Source organism: Urocitellus parryii, chromosome 7 (genome assembly GCF_045843805.1).
Source record: "Urocitellus parryii isolate mUroPar1 chromosome 7, mUroPar1.hap1, whole genome shotgun sequence".
Lineage (NCBI taxonomy): Eukaryota > Metazoa > Chordata > Mammalia > Rodentia > Sciuridae > Urocitellus > Urocitellus parryii.
This window is the reverse complement of record NC_135537.1, coordinates 81,446,290-81,458,279: the sequence shown is the minus strand read 5'-3', so window position 1 is coordinate 81,458,279 and position 11,990 is coordinate 81,446,290. Positions and strand designations below refer to the sequence as shown.

General features: G+C 36.8%; 1 pseudogene; it reads left to right on the top strand.

The window, feature by feature from the left end:
• The first annotated feature begins 4,581 nt into the window (after positions 1 to 4,581).
• Positions 4,582 to 5,663, top strand: LOC113187408 (ubiquitin thioesterase ZRANB1 pseudogene; annotated as a pseudogene).
• Positions 5,664 to 11,990: the final 6,327 nt, after the last annotated feature.

The following is an 11,990-nucleotide window of genomic DNA, read 5'->3' as shown; positions in this document are numbered from 1 at the left end:
TAGCCTAATTTAAACATCATACAATGTATGTTTTGAAATATCAGTATTAATGATATCCCATTAATATGTAAAATTCTTGTCATATATCCGTTAAAAACAAATTTAAATTGTAAAATAAATTTAAATTTAAATCTATAAATGAACGGATTTATTTCTCATGAGAAACACTGAGTTTACACTGTGTGGGCCTCATAGTTGTATATATTCTTTTCCATAAGTCCATGGTAGTTAGTTCAATGCTGGTTTGAGTTATCATTACTTTATAGCATGTTTTGAAATCAGGTATTATGATGCTTTCGGCCTTATTATTATTAATTTTTTTTTGCTTGAGGTTTCTTAGGCTATTCCAGGTGTTTTGTGATTCCATATGAATTTTAGGATTTTTTTTTCCTAGCTCTGTGAAGAATGTTATTGGTCCTTTGCTTAGATTGCATTGAATGTGTTGATTTCTTTGGTTGGCATGAAGATTTTTAACATTAACTATCCCAACCCAAGAACAAAGAATATCTTTCCATTTATTTGTTTCAATTTATTTCATGAATGTCTTATAGTTTCCATTGTAGAGGTCTTTCACTTCATTTGCTATATTTGTTGCCAGGGGTTTTTGATTCCTTTTTTTTTTCTTCTTTCCTTTTTTTAAATATTTTATTTATTTTATTTTATTTTATTTATTTAGGTAGATGTAGATGGACAACACCTTTATTTTATTTGTTTTTATGTGGTGTGAGGATAGAGCCCAGTGCCTCACATATGGTAGGCAAGCGCTCTGCCACTGAGCCCCAGCCCAAGCCCTTTCTTTTTTCTTTTTTGTACTGGGGATTGAACCCTCAGGTACTCCAACACTGAGCTCCATCCTCATTCTTTTAATTTTTTTGTTTTCCTTTTTGGGAGGGAGTCTCCATAAATTGCTAAGGCTGGCTTCAAACTTGCAGTCCTCCTGCCCAGCCTCCAAAGTCACTGTAGTTACAGGTGTGTGCCTTCTGAGTCCATTTTTTTGTTTGGTTTGGTTTGGGGTAGCTATTATAAATAGTATTGTATTCTTGATTTTTTTTTCATTAGTTTGCTATTGGCATATGTGATGATTTGGATGTGAGGTGTTCCCCAAAAGCTCACATGTGAGACATTGCAAGAGGTTTAGAGAAGAAAGGATTGGATTGTGAGAGTCTTAACCCAATTAGTGAGTTAATCCCCTACAGGGATTAATGGCTTTAGTGTATATATATATATTTGTATCCAGAGAGTGGAGTCTATTCCTCCACTGACCCCCCCCCACATCACTCTCTCCCCTTCCTCCCTCCCTCACTATTTCTCTCTCCCTCCCTCCCTCCCTCCTTCTTGCTCACCATGATGTGAGCTGCTTCCTTCTGCCACACACTCTGCCATGAAGACCTCTGAAACTGTGAGCCCTCAAATAAACTTTCTTCCTGTACAATTGTTCTGGCTAGATCTTTCAGACAGCAGTGAAGAAGCTGACTAAAACAGCATATGAAGTGGCACTTATTTTTATATGTTGATTTTATATTCTGCAACCTTACCATCCATAAACAAGGACAATTTGTTTCTTCCTTTCCAACTGAAATGCCCTTTATTTTTCTCTCTTTCTAAATGCCCTTTATTGTTCTATGACTTCCAGTATCATACTGAATAAAAGTGATAAGAGTAAACATCCCATCTTGTTCCATGTTTTACAGAAAAAAAACCTTGAGATTTTCCCTTATTCAGTATGATATTAGCTGTTAGTAGGTTTTATATGGCCTTTATTGTGCAGAGGTACATTCCTCCTGTACCTAATTTATTTATTTTTATCAGGAATGGGTATTGAATTTTATAAATCCTTTTTCTGCATCCAATGAGGTAATCATATGTTTTTTACTTTCATTCTGTTAATATGATGTATCATGGTTTGGCAAATGTTGAACTGTTCTTGCACTTCTGGGATAAATTCCACTTGATTATGGTGAACCTTCTTATTTTGTCGGGGTACTGGGGATCAAACTCAGGGGCACTCAACCACTGAGCCCTGGGCCACATCCCCAGCCCTATTTTATATTTTATTTAGGGGCAGGCTCTCACTGAGTTGCTTAGTGCCTCCTTTTGCTGAGGCTGGTTTTGAACCAGCAATCCTCTTGTCTCAGCCTCCTGAGCTACTGGAGTACAGGCATGTGCCACCATGCCTGGCATGAACAATTTTTATAATTTGCTTTGGTTTGCTATTATTTTGTTGAGAACTTTTACATCTGTGTTCACATAGATATTAATCTGTATTTTCATTTTTTATGTTTTTATCTGGTTTTGGTATCAGGGAGATGCTGGCTTCATAGAATGAATTGCAGAGAATCCCTGCTATTTCAGTTGCTTAAGATAGTTTGAGAAGAATTGGTGTTAGTTTTTCTTCAAATATTTTGAACAATTCAGCATTAAAGCCATCAAGTCCTTGGATTTTCTTTGACAGAATACTTTTAATTACCACTTCAAGTTTGTTACTTATTTTTTAATAATTTTTAAAAATTTATACATGACAGCAGAATGCATTACAATTCTTATTCCACATATAGAGCACAATTTTTCATATCTCTGGTTGCATACACAGTATATTCACACCAATTCATGTCTTTATACATGTACTTTGGATAATAATGTCCATCACATTCCACCATCATTTCTAACCCCATACTCCTTGTCTTCCCCTCCCACCCAACTCTATCTAGAGTTCCTCTATTTCTCTCATGCTCCCCCTCCCTGCCCCACTATGAATCAGACTCCTTATATCAGAGAAAACATTCAGCATTTGGTTTTTGGGGGTTGGCTAACTTCATTTAGCACTATCTTCTCTAGCTACACCCATTCAAGTTTGTTACTCATTACTGCTCTGTTCAAGTTTTCTGTTTCTTCCTGATTCACTCTTGGTAGACTTTATGTGTCCCACAATTTTCCAATTTCCTCTAGGTTTTCGACTCACTGTCAAATAGTTGTTAATAGTTGTATTTCTGTGTTGTCAGTTGGAGGACATTATGCTAAGTGAAATAAGCCAGACATCGAAATATGAATGCCACCAGGTATCACTTACATGTGGCATCTTAAAAAGTTGCATTTATAGAAGTAGAGTAGAATGATGATAACTAAAGCCCGGGGGCAGGTCAAGATTAGGGAGACATTGGTCAAAGGACATAAAGTTTCAGTTAGGAGGAATAAGTTCAAGAGATCAAGTGGTGACTATAGTTAATAACGATGTATTGTTTAGTTGAAATTACACTAAGAGGGAAGATTTTAACTGTTCTCATCACACACACACACACACACACACACACACACACCACAGATACATGTAGTAATGCATGCTTTAATTAGCTTGATTTAGCCCTTTCACAATGTATATATGAGTCAAAGCATTATGTCACATACTACATATACAACTTTTGCAAACTAAAAAAAGAAGGTGGGGCATTGGGAGGTGAGGTCTGATACATAGTAAACTTCAATATATGTTTTCTGAATGAACAAATAAACTTTCCTTTAAACTTTCCCATTCGGCTCCCTTCTTTATTCTTTTTTTTTTATAACTTTATTTTATCTATTTATTTTTATGTAGTGCTGAGGATCGAGCCTAGAGCTCTCACATACTAGGTTTGTGCTCTATGGCTGAACCACAACCCCAGCCCCCGCTTCCTTACTCTTTATATACATTTATAGACTAGATCCATGGTTCTTGAAGTGTGATCAGTAAAAATGAAAACAAAAACAAAAACTGAGATTCCTTAAAGTTAAAAACTTCTGTGCTTTGTGCTTTACCATTTGTTGGGTTTGTAGCTTTTAGCAAGTTATGTAACCTGTCTGTGATGTAATTATCTCTATATGCAATAGTACCTCATAGGATTTTTGAATGAATTATCTGCAATAAATGATAATAATACCTAACACTCTTTGAGCACTTACTATGTTTCTGGTCATGTTCTAACCCATCAACTTATAGGCACTATTCCATTTCACATAAAGGGATTATTGACATTATCGTAACTTCTTGTTGACGATATTGTAATTCATGATAACAGAAAAGCCTGAAAAGGACTTCTCTTCCTACTCTGAGCACAAAAATGTCTAGTCAGATGTTTTGCAGATATCACCATGAAAGAATCTGTAATTATCTGCTATCCATATGATTGCGTCTAATACAGTGGGGTATCAAGTATGCTATGCAAGGGCTGAGCTACACCCTAGCCCTAGTTACAGTGGTTCTCAAAGAATGCCATTAGAATCCCTTGAGAATCGTGTTAGAACACATCGCTAGGCCTCAACCATCAAATTTCTGATTCAGGTCATCTAGGATGGGAAAAAAAATGCATTTTTTGACAATTTCCAAGATGATACTGATACAGCCAGTCCTTGACCAATGTATAACTGATTTATTGATATATAAGTAAGATACCAAAGATCATCTTAGAAATATGCCATTCATTTGGATCCAGGCGCCTGGCCGCCACCATTAGGAGTCTGCAGAGACCAGCGCCACCCAGCTTTCCAGGTCCCCACCCCCACAGTGGCTCCGCACTTCCCTCCTTTCCTGGAGGCTCTCTGCTTCCAAAAATGGTGAAGTGGATTTCTGCAATGGTATGTCCTGAAGTGACAAAACAAAACCAGAAAGAAATAATTGCCTCTCTTCAACAGGAATAAGGGAATTTGCTTGCTATTTTCTAATGGACCTTGTAACATTTACTGTTGCCAGCAGATATTGAAGACTTGCCCCCAAAGTCCAAGAAAAATTATTTGATGAGGTGCTTGATAGAGATGTTCAAAAAGAGATAGAAAAGGAATCTCTAATTATAAACTGGTCCTTGTAGTTGACTACACATTTGGACAGTTTATTGTATGCACTTTGGAACTGGATTGTGGGAGACTGCTTTACTATAAGCTACAGTACTGCAAGCTATCTGGGGCATTTATGATAAGAACTCAGTGCTTCAGAAAGCCCTGTATGACAACCTGCATGATGATTCACATTGGTTTTACACACACTGGAAAGACTAGGAATTCTGATATTTTCAGTGCTCTAGTTTTTGTTTTTCCTTGAGAGAACAGTGGCATGAACTGGGCACTCATCTTCTCTTTTGCTAGTCAGTCCACAACATTTTCGGAACAGACATACATTTTTTGTACTTGCACATATTCTTCCATCGCCAATTATATTTTATGGAATAAAACATTTCAGGGAGAAACCTTAGCATTTATTCAGTTTCAAGGGTTTTATCTTCCTTTATTGTTGGAACAGTTTTTGTTGTTTTGTTTTGTTTGTTTTTAAAGTCCAATTGTTCTGAGCTATACTAGGAGCTCCTTTTCTGCTTTGGCTGCCATGCAAAATGATGGCTATGTGCAATTGAGGATGTTTTTTTTTTTTTTTTCTTGAACACCATCACATTTTAACCTCTGGTAAACAGTAAAAGGAAGCTATACCACATGCATTTTTCTTCTTCTCAGGAAGTACTGAGGAACACCTGGAGAAACTGCTCAGAGAGTGCCTGGACTGCTGCATGACCCAATGGGGAATATATGCAGAAAAGCTCTCAGCCTGGAAATCAGACCATGGTCACACAGTTAGTAGAAAAATGGCTTGACCACTACCCAAAGATCCAGTCTTGTATATCTCATCTGATGGAGAAGAAGATGAATGAAAAAAATCAAAGAGCAGAAGAACAAGGCATCACTGTGATGGTTCCAAAGTTAGGGCAGAGTGTACGGCACTGAATTAACCCAATCTGGCAGGATCTGCTTGGAAATATTTTTCTGATCTACACCTAGTGGAGATAATTAATGCACCTGCTACATGAGGAAATAGAGAACTTTGGTTGGGATAATTTGTATAAAAAAGTTTATTAGCAGAACTTTCTTTCACATTGTGAATATGTCTATAAATGTTAATGCAGGTGGTTGTGTAAGAAATTGTGTTCTAGGGCTGGGGTTGTGGCTCAGTGGTAGAGCACTTGCCTTGAATGTGTGAGGCACTGGGTTCGATTCTCAGCACCATATATAAATAAAAAATAAAAGTTTGTCAACAACTAAAATGAATAAAATAAATTAAAAAAGAAATTGTGCTCTAGAAAAAAAATTTTTTAAAGGGATTTTACTATATTCACAGAATTGTGCACATTTTTTCTTATTTTTTCACTATGTTTTTTGAATAGGTACACACAATTCAAAAACCAAAACCAGCTAAGAATGGAGAAGTCTTATTACCCTCATCCCAGTCACTTGGTTCTACCTCTCTCCTAGATAACCACTTTTATTTTTTTATACATCTAGCATTACTTCACTTCATACAAGTACAAGCAATACACAGCCCTTCTCTTTTCTCACACTAGAAAGGCAGCATACTCTAAATCCTGCATATTGCTTTTTTCTCTATTATACCCTGGAGACTATTATGCAAATAGGATATGGGTTATTTAATAGTGTCTTTCATGTAATTGAATATTCTGGTTGTTTATCTTCTTTTGCTATTGCAGACAGTGTTGCAGTAAATGTTCTTCTATACACATCTTTCATATGTGATGTGGTTTGAATGTGTCCCTTCCAAAATTCAGGTATTGCCAAAGCACTAGTATTAAGAGGTGGGGGGTCTTTAAGAGGCAATTAGGCCATGAGGGCTTCTTCTTTGTTAATGGGATTAAGATCCTTCTAAGAAAACCTTTAAAGTTGTTTGGCTAGCTTGCTCTCTTACCCTTCTGCCTTTTGCCACATGAGGATGCCCCAAGAAGGGCCACATGACACCAAATGAGATGGAACAATCTTGAACTTTTCAGTCTCTAGAACCATAAGAAAATAAATTTCTAATCCTTATAAGTTACCCAGTCTCAGATATTCTGTTTTAGAGCATACAATGGGCCAAGAAAATATGTGTGCAGGTGTACCTGTAGGATTAATTCCCAGTAGCTTAAAATTTAGATACAATTTTGAAAAATAATTGCCAAATTCCCCTTGATAGGGGTTGTGCTATTTTTTACTCTCATTAGCAATGGATAAGAGTGTCCTTACCTCTGTATGTGTTGTCAAGTATTTGAACTTTAGTCAGCATAAGTGTGTAGTTTTAATTTGTATTTCTTTTATCATGAATGAGGTAGCACATTGTCTATATGTACAAAAGTAATTCATATTCATTTTTGTGTGAACTGTCCTTGTTTTTTGCCCATATTCCATTGTGTTTTGGTCATTTCTTCTCTAATTTCTGAAAGCATTTTATACTTTAGAGGATTATTATTTCAATATGATGTGAATATCAACTTTGTTTCCTATTTTGTCACTTGTCTTTGTTTTTTGCCATACATAAATTACAGGGTTTTTGTTATGTAGTTAGATTTATCGATCTTTTCTAATTTGACTAGTAAATTTTGAGTCATAGTAGGAAAGACTTTTCTTCTCTCCCCATTCATGTTTAATTCTAATACATTTACATTTTTTTCATATTTAAACCTTGGATTTATTTACAACTCTGAGTAAATGGTTTGCCTATTAAGACTAAAAAAGGAATATAGACCTTTCAAGCATTTCTTTCCAAACTAGATCAAATCTTACCCTGTATAGGAAATGATGAAAGGAGAGCTGCCTTTGTGGCAAAGCCGAGACCCTCTTGTGACTCTTACCCTTCCCACAGATTCCAAGGCTCTGCATGACATCCTGAGGATTATTGTAAGCAGAGTAAAAAGTTATCTCCAGAATAAGTAAGCTAAAAATATGTTGAGAAAAAGGTTAAAAGAACTTTCCCATTTGTGTTTGACATTGATTTGTTTTTAAATTTTTTTTTAAATATTTTTATTTTATTTATTTTTCAGTTATTGGCAGACACAACATCTTTGTTGGTATGTGGTGCTGAGGATCGAACCCGGGCCGCACGCATGCCAGGCGAGCGCACTACCGCTTGAGCCACATCCCCACCCCTTTTTTATAAATTTGACAAATTCATTAAAATTAAAGTTATGCTTTTCCAAAGAATCACACAAAATGAAAACAAGCCATATGCTAGAATAAAATATTTGTAGTATATACATACTTGACAAAGAATTTATATCCAAAATAACTGTTATTCTTACAACTCAAAAATGAAACAAATGATAATAAAAAAAACTTGAATGAAAGATTTGAACAGGCACTTCACGCACATACATATATACACAAACAAGAGTATAGCTACACTGGGAAATCTGTAGAAGAGCTGCTTTTTATTATATATGTATACACACACAGAGGCTTATAAGAATATGAAAAAGCAAGACAGAAATGCATTGTCTATCATCATATTATCAGGGCAAAATAAAAACACACCAGGTTACTACTATAAACTGCTATAATGGCTACAGTTTTAAAAGACTGACAATATCAAGTATTGTAAAAAACATGGAACAACTAGAACTCACACACACTTCTGTTGGAGAATGTAAAATATTGTAATTACTTTGGAAAACAGTTTGTCAGTTAGCATTGAACGTTTTTTGAGAAGGAGATGACAAGATTGGAAAGGACTCAATAGTCCATTCTTACACAGGATCTTTTTTTCTTATAAATACTCCTTTTATTACTAATTCATAGTTGGATAAATTCCTCACAGTTATACAATATTCTGTTTGGTATAGTGGGAAATGTATGGGCCATTGTGTCACACATAGATTCTAATCTTGAACACTTATTAGCTATGTGACCTCAGGTAAGTAATTTCTGTTTAACAACACGTACTAATCAGTTTTGCATTACCCTAAGAGGATATCTTAGACAATCTTATTTTATAAAGAAAAGAATTTTAAATGCTTACACTTCTAGAGGTTAAAAGTCCCATATTGGGCTGCCCCATTGTGTTAGCCTCTGGTGAGGGCCTAAGGTGGATGGCATTACAGCAGCAGGTGTGTATGTGAGAAGAAGAGATGACATCTTGAAAAAAGAAGAAAGTGACTTGAGTTCTACAATCTTTTCCCAAGGGCATGATCCCAATTGACCTATGGAGCTCCCCTTAGGCTCTACCTTTTAAGGGTTCAACACCACCTACCAATTTCACTACCTTGGGAATTGCACTTCCAAAACATGAACTCTTGAAGGACACAAACTATATCCAAACTATGGCATTTTAGCTCTGGTCCCCAAGGATCATGTTCATCTCACAATGAAAAATGCATTTATTGTATTCTCAGTAGTCCCAAAGTTTTAAGTGTTCTAGCATCACTATAAATTCCAAGACCATAGTTGTTTTTTTTTTTTTGAGACTCAAGGAAACTCTCAGCTATGAGCCCCCATTAAAAAACAAAAACAGAAACAAGTTACATACTCCCAAGATATAATGGCAAGATAGGAATGGGATAAATATTTCAGTTACAAAAGGGATAAAAGGAATGTAGAAAGGAATAATTGGCCCAAAGCAATACTGAAAACCATCATGGCAGATAATTAATTAAACCTTCAGGTCTGGCACATTGTACACATTATGGTGAGGGTTGAACCCTCAAGACTTGGGTATCATTGCCCCTACAGCTTTCCTATTAACAAGTCTGGTTATTCTTTTGAGCTAGTTTTGCACAATGCTTACAGCTTTCCCCGGCAGGCACTGAATATTACTATTTTCTCTACCACTCTAGGATCCTCACTGAGCTCCATTAGGCATTGCCTCATTGGGGACTCTCTGCAGGGAATCTGACCCTACATTAAACTTCTGTCTGGGCTCCCAGGTGTTTCCTTTAAAATTTCACTGTATGCCATCAGAATACTCTTGCACTCTGTGTACAAGAAAAAATAGCTCCACATGGACACCAAGTCTATGAATGGTGCAAATTGTCCCTGGACCTACTTGAGCAACTGCTGCAGCTATAGAGTTCTTTACTGGCAGAATGCAGGAAACAAATCCCAAGCAAACGGTGAGTACTCTGGGATTGGTCCCTGTAATAATTCTGCCCTGGAAGATTCCTGGGCCTGTGATACTAAGAGTAGATTCAAAGATTTCTGAGATACCCTCAAAATCTTTTTCCAATTGTCCTATTAGCATTCCTGATCATCTTTTTGTATATTTATTTTTATATTGTTTTATTTTTTGTGTGTGTTGCTGGGGATCATGTGCAATGCTGGGCAAGTGCTATGGCTTTGAACCATATCCTTAGCCTCCATCCTAATCCTTTCAGCAAGTGGTTGCTCAGGTGCACCTTCCCCTCTCAAATACACTTTTCCACCTGGTTCCAAATCTTTCCATTCAGTTTGATTTTTCACCCAAGTCTAACTGTAAATCTCATTAAAAGTGGTCAATAATACTCAGGCTGCATTCTGATTGCTTTGTTATTTTGAAATTTCTTCTGCCAAATAAACTAGTCCATCACTCTTAATTTTGGCCCTCCACAAAATCTTAGGGCATGGACACAATGCATCCAGGTTCTTTGTCAAGAGTGTAACAAAAATGGCCTTTCCAATTTCCAACAGAGTTTCCATTTCTCTCTAGGTCTAGATCCCTAGTCACTCATCTTCTGTGCTCTCACCAGAATTGTGCTTTTTACTTGCTTCACCAAGCTCTTTGAACCTCTATCTGTAACCCAATTTCAAAGCTGCTTCCAACATTCATAGTATAGTTATACCAAAAAACTCCACTCCTCAGTACTAGTTTTCTATATTAGTCTGTTTTTCATTACCATAATGAAATACCAGAAGCTCATAAAATCTAGAGAATCCAGAAATTCAAAGTCTTGTGCTGGCATCAACTCATTTCTGGTGAGGACCTCATGGCAGATGGCAGGAGCACATGGAAGAGAGAGAAGAGACATCACCAAACAGGAAACCAGAGTGAAGTTCAGGGGGTAGGTTCACTCCTGTTAACAACACACTATCTTGATAATGACTTTTATCTTTTCCAAGGGCAGAGCCCTCAATGACCTAAGGATCTTCCACTGGGGCCTAACTCTTAAAGGTCCATATCAACTTCTAACCTCACCACACCAGTACCAAGCTTCCAACACATGAACACTTGGGGGATACATTCAAACCATATCTCCACTAAGCAAATAACTATTCATTCATAGGAAAATATCCAAGTGCTTTGTATGTGGAAAACACTGTGCTAACTGCTAGGGATACAAAGGTGAACATAACAGAAGTGATATCACCTTACACATTACAGAGGTGGAGTCAGTGGTAAACAATTATAATAATTACTGTATTTAAATACTATATTTTCATTATTATTTGTATAACATTGTCAAAGGAGCATAGTTTTCTGTGAATATAAAGAGGGGGACAGTTCAGGGAAACTAAGTCAATCTGGTTCAGGTTTGCTAGGTGCATAAGAACTGGCATGGCGGGGCTGGGATTGTGGCTCATGGTAAAGTATTCACCTACCAAGTTCGAGGCCCTGGGTTCGATCCTCAGCACCACACAGAAATAAATAAATAAAGGAATTATGTCCAGGTAGAACTAAAAAATAAATATAAAAATAAATATTAAAAAAACTGACATGGCAATGGGAGGCTGGAGATTCCCAGGAAAACCAAAAAGTAAAAGGTTAGGCCTTGAGGCTCCAGAGGCTGGATGCATTTGACAAAGGAAGGGAAAGCCAAATGGAGATGCATAAACATCACTGGAATGTCTATATGGAGAATGAATTATATGTGTGTGGTGGATGGGGAAGTAAGAGTGGATTAGGGACTTGGTGGTGGCAGTAGAGAGAGTGGATAGATTCAAGATTTATACATGAGAGTTGGGGCAGACAGGACTTTGGTAAGAGACACAAAAGTGTTCACAAATATTCCAAGGATTCTGTATAAGGACCAACAGGTGGAAACAGAGACACTACTATGATGATAAATTCTGAATAGGCACAAATTTGGTAACATGAACATTTAAGTGGAAGAACATCTCCAAGTGGGGATGATAAGCAGGCAGCATACTGAGGCTACAGGTGGAACAGCACAGAGATTTGCAACTGAGAGCCAAGGCCTACACACAGTAAGATGGAAAGGCCTAGTTTGAGGCAGCAATGGCAAATC